This window comes from Ctenopharyngodon idella, chromosome 10 (assembly GCF_019924925.1).
Source record: "Ctenopharyngodon idella isolate HZGC_01 chromosome 10, HZGC01, whole genome shotgun sequence".
In the NCBI taxonomy this organism is placed as follows: domain Eukaryota; kingdom Metazoa; phylum Chordata; class Actinopteri; order Cypriniformes; family Xenocyprididae; genus Ctenopharyngodon; species Ctenopharyngodon idella.
The window spans coordinates 39,020,165-39,043,461 of NC_067229.1; the positions used below are offsets into that span (position 1 = coordinate 39,020,165).

The following is a 23,297-nucleotide window of genomic DNA, read 5'->3' on the forward strand; positions in this document are numbered from 1 at the left end:
CTGTTAATGGAATAGAGTGATATGCCTTGGAAACAGGCCTGTTTTAACCATCGAGCATAAGAGGAAACTCTGAAATCTGGAGAGCAATTGTGACATTTTTTACTGAAGCACTGAATGAAAGTTAGTGAGGATTTAGTGAAAAAAAAAATATATATATATATAGCCAAGAGATACAATAGCAAATTTCTTTAACATGAACACTGTAAGTGTCACAAACAAATCTGAATCGAATTTACAATGAATTGGAATCAAATCGAAAGCTTGTGAATCGGAAACAAATCAAACTGTGAAATAGCTACAGTACCAGCAAACTTTATAAGCATCTGCCATTCATGGTTACTTTTAATTAATGAAAAGTACATAATTTTAAAAATTATATTATATAATAAAAAAGTCAAAAGTAATGTAGACAGCAGCAGAAAGAAAATTAAAATGTAAAATAAAAATAACCTAAACTAAAAAAAAAAAACTGCTGAAATGTTGAAAATTGAAACAAGAGTGCACTGTGACTTCAGTCTCCCCTACTACAACTCCAACGATGAGGATAATAAATAAGGTGCTATGCATATGCTATGCTATGAGAGAGACACAGAGCACGAAATGGCCTTGCCAGGAATGTGGCAGCAGGATTAGGGCAAGGGTGATCAGCATGCAGAGGATTCAAACCTCTTCCATTCCTTCCCTAAAAAAAGAGAAAACCTCAGGAGCAAGTGTGTGCGCTCACAGAGAGAGCCACGGGGGGTTAACGAGAGGGGGGATTATCACACACACTCTCTGACTGCTCTGATTGTCAGCAGATTCCTAATGAAGAGTTTAAGTTTCAGAAGAGCGCTGCAAGGAGACTCTGCAGCAGGCACGTTTGTTCGGACCAGCCAAGAGGGCCCGGCGGGGAGGGTCAAATGAACGGTGCATGCTGGACACTGATGAGACATGTGGCTAAATGGTTAGAGTCATAATCTATCAGCTCCGGTGAAATTTCACAGTGTCTTATCGTATACGATGTAAGTGAGTGAAATGCAGCTGTTTAAATCTACACAGGATATGTAAGTGTGAGGTAAAGACAAGCCACTGAGGTAATGAGGTAACCCAATAACAAGATGTTTTACTTGGCAAGGGGAGGTTGAAGAGAGCGGGTCATTATAAGTCATGATGGAGGGTGAAAAAGAGATATTTTTATTTAAATCTTTAATATTACTTGTCTTTGCTAAGTTTCTCATCTCATTTATCTTTGAGTCTATGAGTCTATCTATCTATCTATGTCTATCTATTCATCCATCCATCCGTCCATCCGTCCATCTGCCTGTATGTGTGCCTATAAGTCTATGTCCTTCTTTCTATCAATCTATCTATCTGTATGTCCATCTATTGATCTGTCCGTCTGTCTATCTTCTGTCTGTCCGTCCATCCATTCGTCAGTCCATCAATCTATATATCATCCATCTGTTTATTGATATTTATATCTATCTGTCCGTCCATCCATCCGTCTGTCCGTCCATCCGTCTGTCTATCTTCTGTCTATTTGTTTGTTTGTCTATCTGTCCATCCATTCGTCAATTCATCAATCCATCCATCATCCATCTGTTTATTGAATTTTCTATCTATCTGCCTGTCCATCCATCCCTTCCTATCTATCTATCTATCTATCTATCTATCTATCTATCTATCTGTCTTTAAGACTATTTATCCTTCTATCCATCTGTCGGTTTATCTATCAATCTATCTTTCCATCTATATATCCGTCCATCTATATATTCCATCTATGTATCCATCTGTGTCCTTCTGTCTATCCCTCTACATGCCTATCCATCTATCTGTCTGTCTGTATTTCATGTCCTACAATTTTTCCTCAAAAAAAGTCTGCCACCAGAGGATCTGGAACACAGGGAGAGCAAGGTTCCCATGTTCTAGAATGTTCCATAAACTGTATAATGTGATTCTTTAAATGTTTACAAAGTTCAACACTTTCTGAGTTTGACAGGAACAAAACGTCCTGAAGAGCAAGTTTAACAGGGAGAAAGATTCGCTTAGAAAAGAGCAAGAGACAAGACCAGTGGAGCAAAAATGAGCATGGTGGGATAATGAGGCGATGTTTGCTGCTCTTGGCCCCAACAGCTGATGTTTGTCTTTGCGTAGTGCCCGGAGCTACGCCGAATGGAATCCTTGGAAACTCCAAACAATCCAATATTAAATTTCCTCTGCAATGCCACAGGGAGAGAGAATCATGCGTGGGGGGGAAGGATGGCAGCGGGGAGATGAGAGGAGTGAGAGAAAGAGAGAGCAAGACAAAATACTCTCATAGAGGGTGAGAAGATGAGATGTCAGGGGGGTGCGGAGAAAATGAAAGAATGAACAAGAGAGAGAGGCAGATAATATTCAGGGATAAAATGACAGGCTATTTTGAATGGAAAGTCTCTCTCTGGCCATCTCCAGGTCTGAGCCAAGTTTTGAACCCGCAGGTGCATCAACAACTGTGGCGGGCCGATGGCTTCCATCAGATATAGTGTTACCATGAAAGCTTCCATGTGCGCCTCAGGGAGACAGACGCATTCCTTGGTGTATCTATAACATTTCAAATAACCCTCAGTCCAATTTCTGACTGTTTATTTTACTAAAATGGTAGCATTCTTCCACCTAAAGGGACCATTATCTAAATCAACGGGCTGGTATGCCATGACTAGACCCACATGGAATCTCTGCAAGAAACTCCAGTTTTCCTGAGAATTAGAACCATCATTCATAAAGTTTGTTGAATTCCCAATCCCCAAATTTGATTATGCCTTCAGTTACTACGAGTATAATTCTTCATTACTTCACATGAGTATAATAATTCAGCCACATTTCAGCCATATTTAAATTAACTCTGCAGAATGGGCACATGAGGGCACTTTAAAACTTAACTTTCTCCCATTTAATTCAAATTCATAATTGCATCCTTTCCTGTGCAAATTTTCCTAAAGCAGAAGTACACAACAGATCAGATACATTAAAGGTCTGTTCACATTTACCATTGCTTGGCGAAATTTCACTAGCAAAATAGTCATTTCAATCCACGCGATTGGAAGTTTCGTGTGAGGGTGAAAAAGTTCCTCTAGCAGAATTGCTCATGTTGGTTACAAGAATTTTCCACGCTGACCAACAGAAAGCTGCATTGACAATGGATTTCACTAATGTGATCGCACTTTAAGTTTTATTTGTCAAAAAATCTTTTTTGTTAGGGATTCATTATACTGTATATTGGTACGATATTGGTTTTCAGCCAATACTGGATATTTAACTGTTCATGTTCATTTCCTCCATGAATGGATGGATGAATGGATATAAAATTAAAATTAATTATTGAGCAGACTTGTCATATTGTTGCATCCCTAATTTTGAATTATCCATTTTAAATGACAGAATATTATAGTTAACAGCAACCTCTGTGTCCGTCTACCACAAAATGCGTACCTCTGGAGCAACCCCTGTGGATATGTTGACTCCTTTCAAACCCCTTCTATAGTTCTACATGAGGCTCATGAAGGTGTTTTTTATGACACACAGCGAGAGAATGTGTGTGTGCTTATACCGCAAGTCCAGCAAACACACTCGAGTGGAACCCCACAGTCAGGACGTCTCCTCTCTAACATACACACACCGCAGCAATGCAGACAGTTCGCTCTACGCTCTCGCTCCCAGTCTCTCTGGAGGTGTACAGAGAGGCCCTGGCCGGCCCCAGTGCTCTGCCCTGGCCATCTGGAGTACATTAGGGCTGGGGGGGATATTGGATCCCCCTGCCGTGGCCGGCTGGATGGGTGGCCCGGCCCAGCGCAGCCCTTTTCAGCAGCCCAGCATGATTGATAGGAGGCCTCACTCGCTGACTCCTGCTGCAGCCACCACACACTGTGACCAGAACACACACGCTACTACAAGCACTACCTCGAAAACTATGACACGTGTATGCCTAACTGTGACACGCTGATGCCTCAGGAGATCGGCATGAGCAGACACACTATAATGGGTGGTACTGTATAAAGTTTTATACCACCTGATTACATAACAGCACTTCATAACACCAGACCTGGGCTGCGAAACACAACAGATGTCGTCAATAAAACATGAAAGTTCATCACACGCAATAAATCAGAGAACTGGCTACAAAACTAAGGATTAACCTGACAAATTGGCAGCAAAGTAAGCTGTACTACATTTATATTCTGTAGCTTGACTATACTCAGAAAAGCAAATCATCTCTCTGAAAGAGAACAATAATTCCTTAGGAATGATAAACCAAAACACTGACAATCAACTACACAACAACAATTTTTTTTTTTTCCAAAATGGGTTAATTATCATTAAGTCATATATTTGTTAATCCCTCCATTAATGTCTTATTTCATTTGACATGATAGATATTTGGGTAACACTTCAGTATGGGGAACAATTATCACTTTTAAAGGGTTAGTTCACCCAAAAATGAAATTTCTGTCATTAATTACTCACCCTCATGACGTTCCACACCCGTAAGAACTTTGTTCATCTTCGGAACGCAGATTAAGATATTTTTGATGAAATCCGAGAGGTATTTTTATCTTCAATTGAAAGCAACGAAATTACCACATTCAATGTCCAGAAAAGTAGTAAAAACATCGTCGCTTCATAACATTAAGGTTGAACCACTGTAGTCACGTTGACTATTTTAACGATGTTTTTACTACTTTTCTGGACATTGAATGTGGTAATTTCATTGCAATTGAGGATTAAAAAAACCTCTCAGATTCCATCAAAATATTTTAATTTGTGTTCCGAAGATGAACGAAGGTCTTACGAGTTTGGAACAACATGAGGGTGAGTAATTAATGACAGAAATTTCATTTTTGGGTCAACTAACCCTTTAAATAGTTGCTTATTAGCCTGCATATTGGCTGTTTATTAGTACTTATAAAGCACATATTAATGCCTTATTCTGCATGAACATATTCTACATCCCTTAATCCTACCCAATACCTGAACTTAACCGCTACAACAACTACCTTATTAACTATTAATAAGCAGTAAATTAGGAGTTTGTTGAGGAAAAAGTCATAGTTAATAATGAATATGTGTTCCCCATACTGAAGTATTTAAATATACGATATTTGAATGATAATGTGTTTTAGTGCCACATTAAAATAAAAAAAGAAATCTAAAATTTTGTATCTTGACATAAATGATAGTGGAATGATGTTTGAATTTTACAATGTTTTAGTGCCATGTACAAAAAATGCTAATAAACTTGTAACATTATGAGAACAAATATGTAAATGTTACAAGAATAAAGCCAGAATGTATTGAAAAGAAAATCTGTAATGTTATGAGAATAAAGTTAAATTAAAAAATAAACTAAATTGAAGTTAAAGTAAAATTCTGTGAATAAAGTATAATATTTTGGGGGAAAAAAACAGTATGCAAAGAAATTGGCTATCACAAAAGGAACAGGCCACATTATTTTATTTTCCAAAAAAAAAAAAAAAAAAAAAAAAAACCTTATTTGTCACTTGTCACTTATTTCATGACTTTTTTCATTTTTATTTTAGCACTAAAAGCACAAAAGCACTGTTGTAGAATTATTTAAAATGTTCAATATTTTTTGTTGACTTTACAACCTATTGAACAGATTGTACTTCTACCCCACTTGTTTTCACTCCCATCAAATTAAATCTAGCTTCAATATTGGTGAACAGTTCTAAGTTCTGTGGTTCTTTTGAAAAGCTGCTATGCAACAAAGTTGAGAAAACTTCAATTTTGTGCAGAATGAGAAGAGTCAAGATGTGGTGACTATTAAAAGGACAGTGCAGACAGTGATACTATTAGAACCAATACGGCAATTTCAAAAACCTGTGATGAAGAATCTACAATCTACAAAGAACCATATGACCAACTCACTCACATTGTACAGTGAAAAATAAATAAATAAATATCCCGTATTTATTTTTGAAGTCTTTAATAATCCTAAAACTTTGCACAGATCCAATAAAAAAAATATTTTTTTAAGAGTGAAGGGGAAAAAATGGTTATAACAAGAAAATGTAAATGAAGTTTTCATGACTAATTGCTTGAGATTATAAATATAGCCAATCGTGAAAGTTCCTCTAAGTGCTCCAAAAATATTGTAAGAAGTAATTCTAAAAGCAACTTAAAGAAAACGAATCTTCGCCCACAAAGTTGGCTAATAAATTGTCTTCCGTCTGTGAAGCATACCTGCACGTTGCACACCTCAGGTTAATCCCTATCTCATAAACCACAAGAAGAGAGGGAGAAAATTAGTGAACGTGGCAGAGACGAGGAATTTTAAAAAAAGAAAGAAACAGGCGACATTTCGAGTAAATGGCATCCAAAACCCACTCCAATTATCTTTGGCAGCCATGCCAGGGAGGCTGACTTAATTAAAGTGAGTGGAAAGGGAAGGGGGGAGGAAGGAGAGAGAGAGGGAAGAAGTGATTGAGGGGGCAGAAGAGTGCGTATCAGCGCCAAGCACAAAGCCGAGCACCACCGCCGTCCACCACTCTTTCTCTTTTCAATTTCACTTCAAAGGACCAAGGCAAGAAATCATAAAAAAGGAGAGCGAGACGTTTTTTGAGCAATATAATTGCACTATTCATATCCAGTGTTTTTATCGTCATTCAGATAGGACAAAAAATACATAAAAAGAGAATAAAAAAATGATTTTACTCGCCGCTAAATCCCCAATAATCCTCTTGTGCTTTTCCAAGTCTGCCTTCCACGTTGACCTTTTCACAGGAATCCTGTTGCCATGGAAACTCTTGCTGCACTCCCCCCCCAAACGCACATCATTCTGTACATATTTCCGTCATCGCTCTGACAGAATACTCACAGGAAATGGTTGTTTAAGTGCAAATGTTGCTTGTTTTGCCCCTAAACTCTTGTCTTATCATATTAGTATTAATGTAGGCTAACCGACCGCGTTTTGCGTACATGATTAACAATGCACGCTAACTCGTATATGATGTTTACAACATCTAAATAACTTCTATTAACACTCAAATGAATATTAATACACAAACTTCTGCTGTCAATCTGATGGTAGCTGAACTTTTTCACGCCTGGTCGACCGTTTGTGTGATATAGCGTATCTCTCCTTAGTTCATCAACAATTTGTCCTCATGTAAATGAAATCTTGATTATGAAATATATAGACAATGCCAAACAGGAGGCAGCTGGTCGCTGAGGGCCGTCCAGAAGGATTGTGGGTGGCAGATTTATAAATTCAGCTATAATGTGTGACTTCAAAAATAAACTGCCTTTAACAGAGGACAATGGCTGTTTCATAACTGCAAAGATGATGTGAGAAGCTGTGATTTCAAAGCAACTTTTTAATGCCGTGAACATGGTATAGAATACTGGATATACAAATAAAACTATACATATTGGTAACACTTTACTATAAGATTCATTAGTTAAACATTAGTTAATGTATTAACTAACATGAGCTAACCATGTGCAATACATTTACTAATCTTCGTTAACGTTAATGAAAATACAGTTGTTCATTGTTTGTTCATGTTAGTTCACAGTGCATTAACTAATGTTAACAAGATTTTTTACACTACACTACATACTGTACAATTTTTATAAAAACATAAAAAACAGTTAATATATATTTTACTGCAACTTCTGATGGATAATAATAAGGCAATAATTATTTTCATGTCTAAAAACCAGCCGATTCTATACTATTTTTTCTAATTTAATAAAAATACGCCTAAAATCGTTTATTTTTTTAGTTAATTAGGCATCACAATATTTTAATGGACAGTATGAAACATGGATATTCATTTTGAAATTTTCTAAAGATTATATTTAACAGTATTATTACAGTAAATGATGAGTGTTTTTAAAAATCAAATTTAAGTTAGTGTTAGATGATGGTAAAGGTAATCTTTATATATATTTATATAAAGGACTTTTTCTGCTGAAATGTTGGGTGCAAATTTGCCACAACTGTTTTGTTAGTGATTGGTGAATTCACGTATTGTGTTTGTTGCATTGTTGCATTGCAGGTTTTGTGCATGTTTGGGTACCTGTTAAATATATTTAATATCACTGTGGATGCTGCAGGATGATTTTTTAATGAAGCTTCAGATTTAAAACGATGTTTTCAGGCTGAGAGTTGAGCGAAGCTCTATGGGCCAGACTGCTGTGGGCCGGAGCTGGAGTCAGGAGATAAGACAGACTCCAGCCGCCTTGCTTTAGGGGACAGTGAAAGACCTGTTAACTTGACAACCACTATTCTGTTTGGCTGAGATCATATTGGTCTATTTCTCCTTTCTCTTTCTCAGACCAGACCACTCTTTTCGGTCTAACTTCCGATGTTTAACCCCTTCTGTGTCTCAGTTACTTTTGAGTTCTACTTCCTATCTTGTTCTATTCTTTTTTTTTTTCTCTTTTTGCTTGCAGTTTGTTTTCCTCATATGCTGTGCGACTTGTTCTCCTGGAAAATAAGTTGCACCGGGTCAAAATTGTTGAGAGAAAAACGTAGATAAATCACATTAGTATATAAGTCACTTCAGACAGTGTTAATATCATTAGCTATTTAAGTCAAATGTACTTTTTAGTTTTATCATATTTAGTCAAATTTAGTCGAAATGTCTAAGCATTTTAGTCTAGTTTCAGTGAAAGAAAACAGTCACAATTTTGTAATGCTGCAAACTAATAATCACAATTATTTTGCTCAAAATTATAATCACGACTGTTGTCATGTGAGAAATTTATTTTTAAATTTATCAGTTATTGCACTTTCACCTGTAAGCACAAATCAAGAGAATGTCAACTCACACGCATGGTTTATTTTACTTGTGCACTGATTTATTATAGGCTATTATAAGCTAGATTGTGCACGTGGTTGCCAGATTGCAAAGATTAAGTAAAACACAGAAAATATATCCTTTTATATGGAAGCTTGTTTCCGTCACTGAAAAAAAAAAAAAAAAAAAGGTAATTGTGACTTTTTAATCTCACAATTCAGATTTTTTTTCTCAGAAATGTGTGAAATAAAGTCGCAATTTCACGTTATAAAGTCATGATTGCGTGATATAAACTGGCAATTGCATGTTATAAAGTCAAAATTGCAAGATATAAACTTGCAATTCTGAGAAATAAAGTCAGAATTGCAAGATTTAAACAAAAAATTCAGCCTTTTTTCTCAGAATTGTGTTCATATCTCGCAATTCTGACTATTTTTCACAGAACTGCAGATGCAATTGCAGCAAGTTATAAAAGTCAGAATTGTGAGATAAAAAAACTCATAATAGTAAGAAAATGCCAGAATTGTGAACTGACTTTTTATTCCCCTCAGAATTGGACTTTAATACTCACAATTGCGAGTTTATATGTCACAATTCTGAGAAAAAGTGTGAATTGTGAGATATAAATTCGCAAAAGAGAGAAAAAAAGTCAGAATTGCAAGATATAAACTCACAATTGCGAAAAATGTCAGAATTGTGACATATAAACTCACAATTGCGATGAAAAAAGTCTGAATTGCGAGTTTCTATATCATAGAATATTTTATATCTCACAATTCTGACTTTATAGCTCACAATTGCGAGTAGAGAAAAAAGTCAGAATTGTGAGATAAAGTCTCAATTATCTTTTCTTTTTATTCCATGGCAGAAACAAGCTTCCATACTTTTAAGAGAAAAGCTCTGATTGAGGGATTTAAGCTCTTGACATCTGGCAACTGCAAACATGAAAGCTCATATTGAAAGCTCAGGTTTGTACAGCAGTCTATAATATTCTGTCAAAGATATTTTGGTAAAGTATTTTTTTAACTACATTTTAGTCTCGTCTTTTCTGTCAACGATAAAAAGGTCATCAACGAACATTTTTCATCATAGATTTCGTTAACGAAATTAACACTTCATTCAGAAATAAATGTAAAATACCAGTAACTTAATATATATACTGTAAAGTTCTTCAAAAATACCATGATATTACCGTCAATGTATTGTCCAAAATATTTTTTTTTTCTATTATATTAAATGGCAATATCTTGTAACTTTCCTAAAGGGTCACTAATCTTTCTAAACCAGTCTTTCTTTCTCATTTGACTCTCTCTCTTTACCTCGTCTCTGTTTCCATCCCTCACCCTCTTCCTCTGCTTCTTTTTCCCTCTCTTAGTGTAGAACATTCCGGTGTGTTGAGCTCAGAGCACAGTGCTCGGCTCTCAGAGGCAGGATTGTTCTTGCCGCACAGGCCCAAATCCTGTTGCCACGGATACCGCCATACCACAGATCTGACCCTGGAGAATTGAGCTGCTCACCCTCAGCAGGAGCCACTGGCAGCTGCAACACAGCTGTTAGCACTGGGACAGGGTTACTTTCTTTCTTCCTCTCTCTGACTCACACATTCATTCAGTCACTCCCTTTCTCATTTCTTTATCATTATCTACTAAAAAAATATATCCAGGAGCAGTAAGGCCCTCTGTTTCTGGTTAAAAACAACATAAAAGCAAAACTGACCCCATTTACTTTCTTGATAAAAATGTTGCTGGTCTTATTGTGCACGATTCCTCATTGCATGTTACTCTAAAGAGAAAAAATGCTAGCTTTCATAAAGTTTCATCAAAATTTAATAACTTTTTCTGCTGATGTAACCAAGGGGTAAGGGGAAAAGTAATATTACACAGTATTATTGCACTTCTCCCTGGAATACTTGATTCTGATTGGTCAATCGCAGTATTCTATAGTCAAATTTATTTAAATAATTAACAAACTGTTTAATTCACTGTTCGCAACCAATTACCTTCATAGCTTAGCTAGTTCTATGGCTATCATATTATTCTGTGGTCTCTTTGCATAAAAAAAAAGAAATCTATTTATTCAGCATTTTGGGGTTTATTTTGTGATAATGACTGGCTGACTGTACATTGAACCTCACATATTATAGCTTAACATCCACGATCCAATTAAAGTCAGTCATGATTATTAGAAACCAAGGAGGTTTTTCTCACAGAATATTTTATGTCAACATCATAGAAGCTGCTTTTATTCACTCAATGACTCACTGACATCCCTCACCAAAATTTCACATTCACTCTTACGCATTCCCTGAAAAATTCCCTGGCAAACTATTTCCGAAAAACCAGAGCAGTGACTCAAGCCTCCCATCCACATCAATCACGAGCGTCCCACGGTTGTTCACTCTATCCATAGCATGATCCATTAAACCGTCGTTATCCGACATTCAAATCAAAACAGATGTTCCCCTGTAAAATCTAAAATTACAGTAAATAAATAAAGAAACAGAGGATGACAAAAACAGAGCCCTATTTTTCACATTGCCAGAGCCTATCCAATGTCATATTATGGTTAGATGTTATGGCTGGAAGCTATGCCTTTTATCTAATCAGGGCATAGATTTTCCTCTCTTTTCCACCTCGGAGATAAACTGATTACACGGTAACACTGTCTCTGAATCAGTTTAGCAGCTGCCTTGTGGTTGGGCACACAAATCTGTATGCAGCGGTGACAGGTAGAGCTAAAGTGCTCTTAAACTTATATACTGTAGATTATATAGAATATTACCCTCTCTGTTACCCTCCCCCTCATCCGTTATGCACTTTTATGGTGTCTTGAATGTATTATGGGAACAAAATATTTTTTAAAAATTATATATTTAAGTAAATCATGTGCAATAAATCAAATAATTAATTGCAAAAAATGGGAGTTCATGTTCATATTTTAATTAACTGGAATGGTATTTTTAAAGTAAAAGTGGCAGACCACCTTATGAAAAACATTAAGATAATAAAACATTGTAAATGCAAGTCTGCACAGCTAAAGTCTTCAAAAAGTTAGAAAGCATCTGTACTCAGTAAACATGCTGTAGAGCCAAACCCTGAAAACACTAACAGAGCAGTGCGTATGTTTTAAGCAGAACAGCATGACAAAAGACAGTTAAATCACCCACTAAGGAACTGCTGTCTATGTCAGGTTGTTTCTATTAGTATTAGCACTCAAAAAGACTTTCTGTCTCTCTTACACAGACAGATATAAATCAGCTGGAATGAAATAGATAAACACACAAGAGATAAACAAACACTTAAGTGTTTCATGGGTTAGTTTTAAATGAACATTAAATCTTTCTTCTGATTTATAGATGGAGATTTCAAGAGCTGTTTTACATCTATATGACATTCATTCAGACATGATGACATTTGGCATCTTTCATCATATCTAAACTACATCAAACAATTTACTCATGACATAAAACTGCTGCTATGAAAAACTAAGAACAGAAATCTGGGAAATGTGATTATTTTTTTCAGATTACTGTCAAGCAAATGCTCTTTTTCAACTAGAAGTGATGCACACTTTAAAGCACAAAGTTTGGCACTCGATTTATGTTATCTAAGAAATCTGTGTAATCAGACTGACATGCACAGATTATCATCAAATCTTCACTGTAATTCCTTCTCTTTCATCTTTTCAAGCATGAATGTTATGTTGAATTTTAACGTGTTTAACTGTTGGTTACATGCGTGAGTGGATGTTTGCTTAGCGAAGCGCGTACGTCTGCGTGTATCTGTGTGTTAGAGAGAAAGACAGAAACATGCATGTGTGTGTGTGCGTGTGTTTCTAACAGTAAAACAGTAGGGTTGCACATTCCTGTCCGACATAACTTAAGACAAGCAGACACTGAAGAAAACGCCTATAAAACTCTCTCAGCCTCTTCTCCTCCATCTGTTTTGTTTTCCTTCCATCTCTCCTTTTTGATGAGCTGGGTCTTCAGTCCCCCCAATAAAATCCCATTAGCTCTTAATGAAGTCGAGCTCGCTGCCTCGCGCCTTCACCTCATTTAGCACAATTGTCTGGCAGCCATTAGCACGGAGGCAATTACAGCCGAACGGCGAGAGTAATTGGAAATGCCGACAGGGACCCCAAGAAAACGGGAATAAATAAAAAAAAAAATATTCAAACTAATAAGCCTCCATTGGGTTGGTGGGGGCTGCTAGGCTAAATCAACATAATGCTAATCGAGGCTGATGAGGAACAGACTCGGGGTGAAGGCCAGGGGTGGTGGAGATGATGATGATGATGAGGTTGAGATTGTTATAGAAAGAGCAAAAGGAATTGCACTAATCAACTCCTCGATGACACAAGGTACTGTACTGTTAATGCCCATGTAAACTGATGCTATATAAAAAAATAAAAAAAATAAAAAAATTAATATCCACTATTAAGAGGCAACATGAAATCAAAATGAATCATCTTTACTTTCTTAAAGGGTTAGTTCACCAAAAAATGAAAAATTTGTCATCAATTGAATTGGATCATGTCGTTCCAAATCCATAAAGGCCCGATCACACCAAGAACGATAACTATAAAGATAACGATAAAGATATAGTTCTAAAATTAGTTATAAATATAAAAGAATAGCACTGTCCACACCATAGGTCATTCCCTCGGAATAAACGGTGAGAAGTATTAACGACGAGATCATTATGCCAGGCTAGCAAACAGTGTAACATAAAATTACCTCAGGTATCCAGCACTAGTTTTGACAGCATTGTCTTGCTTCCTTTGAAGTTGCAGTGAAAAAGACTAGGCGTTGTTTTATTCCACTATATTGACTTCGTCAGCTAAATTCACTGTTAGATTAGATCGATTACACTAGCTATTTACTCAAAACATAGCATGCTGAGGAAATCTGCTGGTTAAAGCTGTGTAAATGCAACAAGAACTGCAAAAACATGTTGTAAACACTTTGAAACCTCAGCGTGTGAGATTAGAATAAACAGACCGTTCGTTGGTGTGGACGCAGATATAGTTATCATTATTGTTATCGTTCTTGGTGTGAACAGGCCTTAAGACTTCCATTTATCTTCAGAACACAAATGAAGATATTTTAATGATATCTGAGAGCTTTCCGTCCCTCCATTGAACATTTATTCACCCAAAACTTAATTTAAATTAATTTAATTTAGGCTTTTATCCACATATCAACATTGATCAGTGAACAATGTTGACTGCATTCAATTTTGGTAAACAAAAGCTCAAGCATGCTTGCTCGATGCGTGAGAACCAATGAGGTTCATTCTTGCATGTTACGTTTGGTTAGTTCTCACGCGTTACGCAATATGGTTGAACTTCAGTTTATGTTTGCTGATCAATGTTTATATGTCAATAAAAGCCTAAATTAAATCTGTTCATCATATAAAATGAACTTCATATGGCCTCGATTCATATGGATTTATTTTACAATCTCATTATGAACAGTCAGAGTTTTACTTGATTAGACTTTCAATGGAGGGACAGAGATCTTTTAGATTTCATAAATGTATCTTAATTTGTGTTCCAAAGATGAAATTCTTTGGAACACAAATTTGGTTTGGATTGGTTTGGAACAACATGAGGGTGAGTAAATGATGACAGAATTTTCATTTTTCAGTGAACTATCCCTTTAAAAAGTGTCCTATTGTGCATGATTCATCAGAAAAAAATAATATTATTCAATAATATATAATTGAATCCCAATAGATAAAATGCTGTCTTATCAATATATAAATAATACAGTATTACCACAACTTTTCACTAATGACTTTCATACTTTTCCCCGCAGGGATGAAGTATATTCATTATAATAATGTCCATGGCTTTTCATGAATTTTATATTTTATGAATTTCAATGGCTTTAGAAATTACAATTCTAAAATTCCATTATATTTCCAGGTTTTTAGTATTTGAATCTTTTGACATAAAAGGCTTTTTATATGATTTAAGGTCTACCGACAGGTTGAATTTAATATTCAATGTACATGATTCCAGACATGTAAAAAGAGAAAAGTATTACATTTTAAAGGAAAATTAATTAACAGAGCTTTCTGTAAATAACACAATTCAGTCTACATCAAATAAACAACGGTAACATTCCTCGCAAAGGATGCTTTGTCAAGTCAGTCCTTGAATAATGGATAACCGCACAGTGATCTAGGTGTTGTGTGTGGCCTGCTGGTGCTAGATGCCAGGGCATCTCCCCTGACTCCTCACCCTACTTACTCACATCAAACTGGGCAACTGGTGGCAGAAACCTGATCAGAGGGGGTAAAATCAGAGGGCACCTTTCACAAGAACTGGGCAGACTGCCCATCGGTCCACAGGAGGGGGCAAAGAATAGGGTCTGGTTGGAATGGTGTGTGTCTGTGATGTGTGTGAAGGCGTCTTGGCACTAGCTTTCCGGAGCCGGCACGGGAAACAGAAGGTCGAGTCCCACAATAGTCTCCCAGGGGGCATCCACAATACCAGCTCAATGACCGCAGTCAACAATACTCTCAAGGCCTTTTATTCAGAGAGTTCAATGGACCAGACACACCCAGCGGCACTTTCCTACACAAAACAAGACCCTGGCACACACACATACATATTCATAGCTTTATATAAATGACAATATTGCTACTATAAAAGAGGTTTTCAGTCATGGATCTGCCTAGAATCACTGCTGTGGTTGTTGCCATTTCACAGCGCTGAGGACATTACTTTAAAACTTAGAAGTTAGCCCTTAAAAGTGGATTAAAATTTCAAGAAAGTAAATTTAGAGCAGTTCATTCGTATATATATATATATATATATTTATTTATTTATTTATTTTTTAAGTAGTACATAAAAAGTATTTAAATAATATTATATTATTTTGTTAAATTATACACAATATAACCAATATTAAACAACAATACAGTACAGATTCATCTACTTTTCATGACTCTGGATTATTTTTTAAACTGATTCGTTTAAGTGAATCATCTAAGTGAATCAGTTTATTTAAAGGGATAGCTCACCCAAAAATGTAAATTCTGTCATCATTTACTCACCCTCATGTTGTTCCACACCCATAAGACTTTCGTTAATCTTTAGAATACAAAGGAAGATCTGAGAGCTTTCTGTCCCTCCATAGACAGCTACACAACTGATACATTGACGCTTCACAAAGTTCATAAAGAGATCGTAAAACGAATCCATATGAATTGAGTGGTTTAGTCCAAATTTTCTGAAGAGACTCAATTGCTTTATATGATGAACAGACTGAATCTAGGTTTTTATTCATATATAAACACTTATCAGCGAACACAAACAGAAGCTCAACCGAACATGTTTGACGCACGAGAGCAAACCTCTTGCGGAAGCTCAAACATGCTGTGTAACACACGAGAATGAACTGGTTCTTGCACGTCAAGCGAACATGCTTGAGCTTCCGTTTACTACCAGTTGATGAAGATTTATATGTGAATAATAGCCTAAATTTAATCTGTCCCTTTAAATAATTTATCACATAGGCTGATTTATTCAAAATTACTATTCGATTTAACTGATTCACTAAAAAGAATCAGACTGATTCATTTTAGGCAAGTGTATTTGATTATTAGCTTAGTTTTGAAGGTAGCTAAGCTACTGTTATGCTACTAAAAAGTTAATAGCATCAAATTTATTTGGTTGCTCCCCAACACTGCTCCCGGTTAAGATTTGACATAATGTACAATAAGTTAATTCACTTCATCTTAGCTGTAAGATGAGACCAGAGGAGCTAGTATTGATCATTTGAGAAGGTGAAAACACATTACATGTAGCACCGGGCCACTGCCGCAAAAACGAAGAGATGCAGGCTTCTTTCATTTCTCTTGTGCTGTGCTTTCACTCCGAAAATGTTTATTTGTCTAAAAAGATCTACAAACAATCACTTCACTCGACAGGAGAGAGAGAGCTTTCCAGTCAGGAGGAGATTTAATTAGGGAAATCTCATTAGGTTTAACAAAATTAAGCGTAAAACAATCCTCGGCAGGGTTCCGAGAGCGAGAGGGAGAGAAAGAAAGGGGGAATTTGGGGTTATGAGCGATTAGAGTCGGGAGGATATCGAGATAGTCACTTCCATGCTGCTGTGGGGGAAAATGGCACTAGATACCCAGCTGTTTTCACACTCAATTAAAGAGACTTGCCTGGCTTTTACCCCCTCTGAAAAGCAAAGAGTTAACCATTCTGCATATTGCCGCACACACAAATGTCTCCCTCAGACTCGCACTCTCTCACTCATCCACAACGTAATTCCACCCTGAGCCTATGAACCATTAAAGACACAAATTGTGTTTTCGAACAAATTCGCACTCTATAAGGACATAACAAAAAGTGCTATTAAAGTGAGGAAACAAACTCTTAAACAACACAGCTGGGGTGATTGCAGACGAACAGCAAGCATTGGAAAATTCATTTCAAACTTTATCTGTAAAGGTCCAATTCTGAATAAACCAGCAAGGAATAACTCTACAACTCCAGGAGAGCGATATCACTGCAGAGAAATCACAGGTTTGCGTATTTTAGGCAGCTCGAAAGGTGACACTGCATATTTATCAGCCCTCCTCAAAAAAAAGTGAGAGGTCTTTTTGTGCTATCAATGCTATTAAAATCCATGGCAAAAGCATAATTATGAAAGACCACTTAATGCATGACTACAAAAGCTGTTAGGTGTATTTGTGGAAACCTCAGTTTACATCAAACTACAAGAAAAGTGTTTGGCGACCAACATGGCTCTGTTCCAACACCTAGTGAGCTGCCTCACGGTCTACTGCCTACATAGGCAGCTGCTAGCAAAACTGAGCCTCATAAAGGAAAGATTGAGAATGGGCAACTTCGGCAGCAACTCTTTGCAAACCATGTGCCATCGCACAAAATAGCATTCTTCATGTTAAGTGCATGGTTCACAACTGATGTCGATGGAGTTTGCCATTAGCATGTTGTTAAGCCAACAGTGTGATACTCTAAAAAGCATAAAAACAGCACAGACAAAACTTGGGTAAAATAGCACTTTTTTTTATTTAGATTTATTACTTTGTACTTTTCAGTATTAAATTAACTGTTTGTGTATGTAATATAAACTTACTATTTAGCAAAAACATGGTATTTTAGACAAGGATGCGTGCCACTTTAAAAAGATGAATTTAAATTTAATTTTAAATTGAGGTGCAGTATTGCAGTTTGAATGTAAGGAAGAACAATTAATTAATTTTAATTAATAAATTGAAATTCATTTATGTAATTTTTAACTAAAAGACAGACAGGCAGACAGATAGACAGAGAGATAGAAGAGACAAACGATAGCACAAACTGTAAAATAAACAACAAAATTAACAAAAGGAGGAAACATGAACGGACAGTCAGGCAGGCAGACAGTTAGATAGTGAGTCAGACAGGCAGGGAGGCAGATTGATACAAACCCGATTCCAAAAAAGTTGGGACACTGTACAAATTGTGAATAAAAAAGGAATGCAATGATGTGGAAGTTTCAAATTTCAACATTTTATTCAGAATACAACATAGATGACATATCAAATGTTTAAACTGAGAAAATGTATCATTTTAAGGGAAAAATAAGTTGATTTTAAATTTCATGGCATCAACACATCTCAAAAAAGTTGGGACAAGGCCATGTTTACCACTGTGTGGCATCCCCTCTTCTTTTTATAACAGTCTGCAAACGTCTGGGGACTGAGGAGACAAGTTGCTCAAGTTTAGGAATAGGAATGTTGTCCCATTCTTGACTAATACAGGCTTCTAGTTGCTCAACTGTCTTAGGTCTTCTTTGTCGCATCTTCCTCTTTATGATGTGCCAAATGTTTTCTATGGGTGAAAGATCTGGACTGCAGGCTGGCCATTTCAGTACCCGGATCCTTCTTCTACGCAGCCATGATGTTGTAATTGATGCAGTATGTGGTCTGGCATTGTCATGTTGGAAAATGCAAGGTCTTCCCTGAAAGAGACGACGTCTGGATGGGAGCATATGTTGTTCTAGAACTTGGATATACCTTTCAGCATTGATGGTGCCTTTCCAGATGTGTAAGCTGCCCATGCCACACGCACTCATGCAACCCCATATCATCAGAGATGCAGGCTTCTGAACTGAGCGCTGATAACAACTTGGGTTGTCCTTGTCCTCTTTAGTCCGGATGACATGGCGTCCCAGTTTTCCAAAAAGAACTTCAAATTTTGATTCGTCTGACCACAGAACAGTTTTCCACTTTGCCACAGTCCATTTTAAATGAGCCTTGGCCCAGAGAAAACGCCTGCGCTTCTGAATCATGTTTAGACATGGCTTCTTTTTTGACCTATAGAGTTTTATCCGGCAACGGCGAATGGCACAGTGGACTGAGCCCATGTTGTGATTTCCATTACAGTAGCATTCCTATGTGATGCAGTGCCATGGATGATATTATGCACTGTAGATGATGATAACTTCAATCTCTTTGCAATTTTTCTCTGAGAAACTCCTTTCTGATATTGCTCCACTATTTTTCGCCGCAGCATTGGGGGAATTGGTGATCCTCTGCCCATCTTGACTTCTGAGAGACACTTTTTATACCCAATCATGTTGCCAATTGACCTAATAAGTTGCAAATTGGTCCTCCAGTTGTTCCTTATATGTACATTTAACTTTTCCGGCCTCTTATTGCTACCTGTCCCAACTTTTTTGGAATGTGTAGCTCTCATGAAATCCAAAATGAGCCAATATTTGGCATGACATTTCAAAATGTCTCACTTTCAACATTTGATATGTTATCTATATTCGATTGTTAATAAAATATAAGTTTATGAGATTTGTAAATTATTGCATTCCTTTTTTATTCACAATTTGTACAGTGTCCCAACTTTTTTGGAATCGGGTTTGTAGACAGACTGATGATAAAAAGGTACAAATGAATGAACAAATTGTAAAATAAACGATAGATTGAACAACACAATGAAAGATGGATGGACAGACAGACAGACAGGCAGGGAGATACAGTAGATAGACATTGATAGAATGATAGAAGAGAATTGTAAAATAAATGATAGAATGAACAACAGAATGATGGATGGACGGACGGACACACAGACAGACAGATAGATCTGCACAATTCTGGGTAAATTGACAATCACAATTTTTTGTTTCAAATAGAGATAAGGATTCTGAACTTTTTTCATTACTGGATGAATCAGCGTTTTTGAACGAATCTCTTGAATGAATGATTCAATGACAAATAAATTTTTTAACAGTCACTTATCGTCACCTACTGGTGTAACAATGTAACCGATACAATCTTTATTTGAAGCATCAAGTTACTTTCAAAAGGTGACTTACTCTATTTTGATCACTACCATAGTGTTTATAGCTGAACAATAAACTTTTATCCCAGTACTTCTGTGATAATCTGAATGTTTGTAACACAGAAATAACGATACTGTGTGGTTAAAAAAACTGTTTCTGAAGTGGTTTCATACATGACAACTGCTTTCTCTGGGTCAGCAGCAGTGCCAGCACAGATCTGAATGTTTGCCGCGATCGTACTTCAAAGGCTTAATAATAGATAGATTGATCTACAATTTTTCACAACCTTGATCTTAGATGGCTGCATACATTTCAGAACAGCCTTTGCATCAGGACCACATCTATGATGCCTTAAAATACTGCCTACACAGGCAGCTCATTAGCTTTTGGAACAGAGCGAATGTGTTTTTGAAGTGTTTATTTAGGAGCTTACAGTTTGCTTGTTCTCAGCATTGGAGCATCTGATGTTGGAGTCGGTCCGACGGCGCACTGCCCTCCAGACAGTCTGCAACACAAGAGAAACCTTCTGAGTACAGATACATCTAATTAGTCTGCTCACTAACAGCTAACCTGAGATCATTACTCCAACGACATTACAAAGCAACTTGTAAAACGTCCAGAAATGTTGATTTAGGTTTAAGCAGCACTTCATGGTTTTTAGAATGGGGATCTTTTTATTGACGCTGCTTGATACCCGTGGGCCTGCTGACCCCACAATTTGAAAAGTAATTTGATATTGCGTGGGAAGGTATATGTATGTGTGTGCCCTGCTGTTCTGGCTTAAGAGTGTATATGTGTGTGCGTGAGCTCGGGTAGGTGGGCAAACAAAGATAAAGACAGGGGCGGGAATGGCAGGAATGGCGGCCAGCCCCCCACGCTTCAGTCTGTCAGTATAGGTTTGTGTGAAACCTTTCCAGGGTTTCTTTCAAACTACAAAGAAAACATTTTAGAGTTCTGTAATCCTTCCCGTAGCCTCTCAAAGCCCCAGAGTCCTCCACACACAGCCATACAGTCCGTAGCCCACCTCCCTCTCCCCCCCATGAGACCTGATCTGCCTTCCTGTTGACGTCAAAGTGAATTAGAGCAAGGAGAGCGCAGTGGCTCCCCCCGGGGGGCTGGAGGGCTAATCATGCTGTTCCTCACTGCCCTCAGAGGAAGCATTAGCGTTCCTGTTAGAGCAGACCACCACATCTACAACGCAGGGCCCCTTCACAAACAACCAGGACACCAAACACACACACCAACAGCTTATTTACAGAAATAAACACTCATACACACCACAGTACCCTCCAAACCAGATGAGCAGAAGATTTGTGGGTTTGCCCTTCCCACCTTGCCCCTCATTCAAAAACCCAGAGAAAGTTGAACTTTAGGGTAAACCTCATTCTCTAACACACAGAGCACCTCTGTGAAATACCTAATCCCAGCCTCCCTCCGCCGCCACGCCGACCTCCTGCACTCCCTCCAGCCGCTCTGAATAATGATTCCACATATAGCGAAGGAGACGGTTGAGGAGACTTTACACTCAGACCGTGTGACTGACCTGATTCCTACTGAGATGAATGTGGCTAGGCTACTCTTTAAAATGTGATTCAGTGTTTTTAGTATTATTTATACACTATTTTAGTATTTATTAACATTTTCAGTTTTCATTTTAATTTTAGTATTTTAGCTAAAAAGCATTAGTAATTTCATGTGCTTTTGTCATTTTAGTTTATTTTTATATTTCTATAGACCAATTTGGAGCAGACGTCACAGTTACGTCACTTGCAGCTGCGCGTGCATATGTGGCAGAAAAATAGCGGTAACGCAGAGGAAATTGGGCAAAATCAACAGAATAAGAGAAAAATGTTTTGTTGTGCCTTTGGATTTCAGAATCGGAATGCAAAAAATATAGTCTTCATTTTTATAGAATACCTTCTTTGAAGACGCCCCTTGAAGCTAAATGCAGACATTTATGTTGCAAGTCACAGACTGGACTGAAGAAACCTGCAATGATTAGTCTACTATTAAAGCATGAATTTGATGTAAACATTAAATCTATATAATATTCACATTTGCAGTTCATAGGGTACATACATACATAGCAGTTACAGCATGAAATAATATTTAAACCTATAACATTTTACATAGATAACTTTTAAACACGGCCTATAACATTTTTATTTCACAGTTCTGACTTTTTTCTTGCATTTCCGTGCTTAGATCTCCCAGTTTGGACTTTATAACTCACAATTGTGAGTTTATATCACAATTCTGAGGGGGAGAAAAGTCAGAATTGCTAGATATAAACTCGCAATTAACCCTTCGCCGGGAGTTTGATTGACAGGCAATCTAACCAATCATAATGCCGTTTTGTCCAACAAAGCAGTCAGAGTTAGTGGATTAACGTTGGTGGACTTGAACCTGAAAAATGGTGTGTACTGACGTCTTTCCGCGGTTGAAACAACATTCCTTCTGATGTTCATTCAGGTTTATTTTATGCTATAAATTATCTAGTAGGAAGAGATGATCGGTTTACGAGCTGCTTGAACTGAGGTGCTACAGCGATCTGTCACGACACATTAAAGAGCCACAAAATGGTAATTCTTGTTTAAATTTCTTTAAAAATTACAAAATTTGAGACTTTGTTTCATATGAAAAGTAACCTGCTCTGTCTTGTCTGTCAACGTCAGTTGTCAGTGTCCTCTTTGCTCCGCGATGTTTTTCACTGCATGAGAACATAATGTGTGGCGTGAGAGCAGCATCGCTTGTCGGACGTAGCAACAGTAACTACAGGGGGCGGGTCTTTGCGAACAGTCAGTTCTTAGGAAAAAAGTATATCTCACAATTCTGTTTTTCCTTCTAAGAATTGTAAGGTATAAACTTGGATTTGCGAGAAAAAAAGTGAGAATTGTAAGATATAAACTCAAAATTAACATTTTTTATTCTTTTATTCCATGGCTTCATAGATTGCTACTGCAGAACTGTCATTTTCTGCCACCAGATAGGGTCCGCCCCCGAAAATGTCATTGTTGTTTGCAAACACAAAATAAGTCTATAAATCTTTAAATAATTTAATTTAAGTAATTTAAGTACTTCAACTTAAGCCAGGGACACACTTAACTATTGTAAGGCCGATTATGAATGTAATTTGATACATATGACTGATCATGCCCAAACACACCGAGTCAGAGCCAGTTGCGTTCAGCCTG

General features: G+C 37.1%; 1 protein-coding gene across 10 annotated transcripts in view; it reads right to left on the minus strand.

Annotated features, from left to right (window-relative positions):
• Positions 1 to 23,297, minus strand: part of pknox2 (pbx/knotted 1 homeobox 2) — a 99,023-nt gene that overhangs the window by 45,085 nt on the left and 30,641 nt on the right. For 7 of the 10 annotated variants that reach the window (XM_051908705.1, XM_051908693.1, XM_051908694.1 and 4 more), the window contains exon 2: positions 20,537 to 20,608. The exons of 2 other annotated variants lie outside the window; for them this stretch is intronic. The gene's annotated coding sequence lies outside the window, so the exon portion shown is untranslated. Of the gene's footprint in view, positions 1 to 10,099; positions 10,311 to 20,536; positions 20,609 to 23,297 lie in introns of those variants that run through there. One more of the 10 variants, XM_051908699.1, reaches the window with a different exon arrangement.